We start from the raw sequence: 5000 nt of genomic DNA, 5'->3' as shown, positions 1-5000 counted from the left end.
CCACGAACTCTTTACACTTAAGCTATTATTTGATCAATTGTCAGAAATATGCTTGTTACAACCTTCATCTGGTGTTCCTTCAGTGCATCCATAATACTTCTCTTTAGTCTCTGTGTAGGTATCACATTAACACCACACATCCTTTACGTAGCCTCACATTGAAGGTATTATTATATCTGTTATCTGATATGTACTTCTCGTTCCATCCATCGCCCTCATTGCTTCATTCAGTATTCAGTGCTTCTGTAATGCTTTTCATCCTTTTCCTCCACCATCTCGTCAAGTTATTCTATTCATTACATATTTCTTGTAGTAACCTAAGAAGAAAGTTACTATTGTATCTATTATCTGAAATATACTTCTTGTTACAGCCATCACCCTCATCGGTTCATTCAGTATTCAGTACGTCTATCATCCTTTTCGTTCTACCTCTCTACCATCTCGTCAAGTTATCCTGTTTATTACATATTTCTCGTAGCACACTAAGAAGCAAGTTACTATTATATATATCATCTAAAAGGTACTTCTTGTCACACCCACCACCCTTGTATTGCACCACCATAAGATTCAATACACTGAAACACCGAGCAACTCAACAGAGAGCTCAAATAAACCTGAGCACAGAGAGACAGGCACCGTGGCAAAGATTCGAACCTGGAAGCCGAGCACGGGAAACCACCACATTACTGAACAAGTCATCAGGAACACACCTCCGGACTTCTGTGTGTCATTGCCAGTTTAGTAGTTTAACAATTTACTGAGAAAGTTTGATGCACTTAAGTTATGATTATACAAGTTTAAAGCGGGGTAAATCAAGATAGCGTATCTTAACCTATACTTAAATATATAGTAATCTTAACCTATACTTAAATATATAGTAATACATTAAAGTACATCGTTGGAGGAGAAGAGGCGATGAAAATATTGATGGATGGAAAGTGGAGGTGATGAAGGCAGTGGGAAAAATAGACAGAAATAGATGGAAATACAAAAGATAGGAGACAAGAATAGAAAGTGATGGAAATACTAAAAGGACATAGCAAATAGAAAGTGAAAACAAAATAAAGATACTGAAAGACAGTAGAAGATAGAAAGTGGAAGTGATGGAAATACAGGAAAATAGGAGACGGAAGATGAGTAAGACAGAGAACCCAGGCATTATCATTACAGTAAATCCATCTGTCACCTCATACGATATAACAAATCTGGCAGAAATTAAACCATTACATTCTTCTAAGCAGCAAAAATTACATATAACAAAGAACACTAGGAACTGACACTGAACAGCGCAGTAGCGGAGAGAGAGAGAGAGAGAGAGAGAGAGAGAGAGAGAGAGAGAGAGAGAGAGAGAGAGAGAGAGGTAGGGGGGTTTAGTTCTGTCCCTCAGTGGGGGGTCGTGTCCTAACATATCGCTATAGTATTATATTGCCCATAGACTCGCCGCCTCTCTCTCCCCTATTTCCTTCTCCCTTCTTTTCAGTGTTCATCCTTTTCCCTTCCTTCTCCCTATTTCCTTCTTCCTATTTCCTTCATCCGTGATTCCTTTCCTCCTTCTCTTTTACTAATCTCCTTACTCCTTCCTCCTCCTCCTCCTCTTCCTCTTTCTCCTTCTCGTCTCTTATTGTGCATCTTTACTTCTCTTTCTTTTCTTCCTTTATTAATATTATTCCTCCTTCCTCCCTCCTCCTTCTCCTCTTCCTCCTCCTCTTCTCTCTTTCATTTTCATTTCTTGTCCATGTTCATCCTTATTCCTCTTCCTCTTCCTACTCTATGTTGATCCCTTCTCCTCTTCCTTCTCCTCCTTCTCTCCTCTTATCGTTCATTCTTACTCTTCCTCCTCCTCCTCCTCCTCCTCCTCCTCCAGTACACTGATACACCTTCTTTCTTCTTCTCTTCCTTCTACTTCCCCTCCTCCTCCTCCTCCTCCTCACCGTTCATTTTCGTTCTTTTCATTCCAGGTCCTCATAAACACCTTGTCTTTATCTCCCCCTCCTCCTCTTCCTCCTCCTCTTCTTCTTCCTTCTCCTTTTCCTCTTCCTCCTCATCATCATTCTTACACCTCAACATTCGTCATAAACACCTTTTCTCTTCTTCTTCCTCCTCCTCCTCCTCCTTCCTTTACCCAGAGGTTAAGATAATGCTCCGCGCTAACTGCCTAACTCCCTCAGCCAATCAGCTGCCGCCAATTATCCTGTTAGGAAGGAGCCAGTGGCGGGGTGGTAGTGATCAGATGGTTAATTGATGTATCGGGGAGGAGGAGGAGGAGGAGGAGGTGTTGGTAATGGTGGAAATGGTGGTGGTGGAGGTGGAAGATAGATAAAGAGATAGATAAGAGAGGTGGAGAGAAAGAAGATAGAGAAAACAAGGAGGAAGAGGAGGAGGAGGAAGAGGAGGAGGAGGTAATGGCGCTGATGGGTCATTAGAGGAGGCAGCAATTAATGGCGGGTTATAATGGCGCACTTTCATTAATATCTGGTGCACCGCCTTGTGTTCCTTAATCGGGTGGTGATGGCGGTGATGGTGGTGGTGATGGTGGTGGTGACGGAGATAATGGACTGGGAGGCAGGAACAGTGGTGGTGGTGATAGTGGTGATAAGCATGGTGATGGTGATAGTGGTGGTGGTGGTGCGGATATCTGTGAAGAAGGAATGGTGTTGGTGGTAATAGTAATGGTGGCGGTGATGGGTTTTCCCTGCTGGTGTCACTGGTAATGTGTTGTAGCCGTGTTCTCTCTCTCTCTCTCTCTCTCTCTCTCTCTCTCTCTGTGACACTTACTTATTTCAGCAGACGAGCAACAATGGAGGCAGGCAAAACCCACGATACTTCCACACACAAATCAACAACGCAGAATCCCGTGAGTGGATCTCCTCCATCTGCTTCCCCTTCGTTCCTCTCCCAACCTGTATTCCTCCGCTGACCCTCCCTTCACTCCTCCCCTCCCTTGGACACGTCACGCCTGCCTGTCACGCAAAGTTGGGTAATCTCTGTGTAATCATGAACATTTCAGTGGAGGTCTAAATCTTTTATTTGTTTGGTAAGTGTGGGTGAAATATTTACAACTGATGTCACTCGTTTATTCACTGAAATATAACACGGAACTAGAAAACTGGTGGAGGGAGGGAGTGCTGGTGGAGGGAGGGGAGAGGAAGGGAGTGGAGGGTGCAGAGTGTCAGGAAGAGGAAGAGCGAGTGTCGCAGGGAAAGTACTGGTCTGTGCTGCGTGTGGGAAGTGACTTTAGTGGCGGCGTGAAGGCCAGGACACGAGTGAGGTGCTGGCAGGCTGACTGAGGTGAGTGTGGTGAGGTGAGGTGAAGTAACCGTATACTTCCAGCCAGGCAAGTAGTGGCGGCCGGTAGGAACACCTCCAGTTGAAGTTTTCCTACTGAATTATTGTCATGTTTGTCTTGTCTCCTCCTCCTCTGCGTTGTTCTTCTTCTATTTCTTGGTCTTTCATCGTCACGTTCACTCATTTTCATTTCTATAAATAAACAAAATAACAATAACTTGCTTCCTATATTTTAAAACAACAAACTCCATCTTGCTCCCTCCCTCCCTGCCTCCCTCCCTCCCCGCTCAGCTGTTCAGTGACGACGTCTGCTCACACCGAGTCGCGCAGAGCAGGCTAACCACCTCACTAACTCGTTAACTCTTTAATTTTCATTATTTCACCCGATCTTTCAACTTGCTTCTTCAGTGTTTCAGTGCTTCAGACGCGTGCATAAATCACTGTTATATGTATTGCTGTATCTCGGATGTATCTTGAAGGGGGTGACAGGAGTGAGAGGGGAGGAGGGGGCAGGAAGAGGGAAAGGTGAAGGAGGAGGCGTGTTGCAAGGGTCGTGATGCCAGGGACGTGGTGAAGCTGAGCAGGAATCAGTCAGCAAGTGTGAGACGATGAGCACTAAGGCCTGTACTCTCAAACATTTCTGCGCCGCACCTCCACTACACTTAAAAGACTCTTGTTGAAGTCATTCGTGTATATATATATATATATATATATATATATATATATATATATATATATATATATATATATATATATATATATATATATATATATATATATATATTACGGTTCTAGTGACAGGCTAAAAATATTTCAACATTATGAACAGGAGAAACACTCTTGAGCATGGTTTATTGTTATGAGAATACTGTTAATACTTATCCCTCGGGTTAACAAGCGAGGAGACAAGGGAGGGTAAGGTGTGGAATCCCTGGTGTCTCAGTGTTCCTGCCTGCCTGAGTGAGGGATGTCACGCACCACCCACTGAGAACACCACCTTAGTTTTTTCCTCGCACCATTTAATTTAACTACTATCTGGGGATTTGTACCTTCAGTGGGCCTTTCTCAGACTTGTTATTACCCTGCGCCAGAGAAGTGGTTCAAATTTTCTTGCGTGGAACAGCAACACCTGATGTCATACGTCAAAAAAAAAAAAAAAAAAAAAAAAAAAAAAAAAATATATATATATATATATATATATATATATATATATATATATATATATATATATATATATATATATAATTGCATAGAAATACTAGTAATGTTAAAATAAAAGGAAAAGTAACAAATAAAATATAGTTAAAGTTTTAAGACATCAAGAAATTAAATCTAGAAAAAAATACAAATTAAGTGGTCTTAGATATGAATGTACTAATTACAAGTCCTTAATGAAAGGACAGTAAGGAGGAGGTGAGCGGTGAGGCCACGCGTACAAGTACCATATGCTCCCAGACTTTGCAGTAATGGGGAGAAGTTAAACGTTTTTCAAGGTCATAACTTACAGAGCTCCTCTTGAAAAAAAAAAAAAAAATTGCAAACAGAGCGAGACAACACGTGTCTGACATTGCGTGCTTTCCTTACTCTTGTGTTGGCTTACGAATTGCCACTAACTATGTCATCACTCATTGTAATTTTTTTTTCCTGTTATGCTCGTCGTCAGCTCTCTCTCTCTCTCTCTCTCTCTCTCTCTCTCTCTCTCTCTCTCTCTCTCT

At 42.1% G+C, this 5000-nt stretch overlaps 2 long non-coding RNA genes across 6 annotated transcripts in view; one reads left to right on the top strand and one right to left on the bottom strand.

The window, feature by feature from the left end:
• LOC135113800 (uncharacterized) overlaps nucleotides 1-2895 on the bottom strand; it is a 57231-nt gene extending 54336 nt beyond the window's left edge. Inside the window, exon 1 of one of the 2 annotated variants that reach the window (XR_010275040.1) lies at nucleotides 2776-2895. This is a non-coding gene — a long non-coding RNA (uncharacterized LOC135113800). The remainder of the gene's footprint in view (nucleotides 1-2775) is intronic. The other variant, XR_010275041.1, reaches the window with a different exon arrangement.
• Nucleotides 2896-3131: 236 nt separating this feature from the next.
• The window catches only part of LOC135113797 (uncharacterized), an 89964-nt gene continuing 88095 nt past the window's right edge, over nucleotides 3132-5000 (top strand). For 2 of the 4 annotated variants that reach the window (XR_010275037.1, XR_010275035.1), the window contains exon 1: nucleotides 3132-3288. This is a non-coding gene — a long non-coding RNA (uncharacterized LOC135113797). The remainder of the gene's footprint in view (nucleotides 3289-5000) is intronic. The other 2 variants (XR_010275038.1, XR_010275036.1) reach the window with 1 other exon arrangement.

Source organism: Scylla paramamosain, chromosome 26 (genome assembly GCF_035594125.1).
Source record: "Scylla paramamosain isolate STU-SP2022 chromosome 26, ASM3559412v1, whole genome shotgun sequence".
Classification (NCBI taxonomy): domain Eukaryota; kingdom Metazoa; phylum Arthropoda; class Malacostraca; order Decapoda; family Portunidae; genus Scylla; species Scylla paramamosain.
Note: the sequence above shows the minus strand (reverse complement) of the source record. Positions and strands in the feature narration are given on the sequence as shown.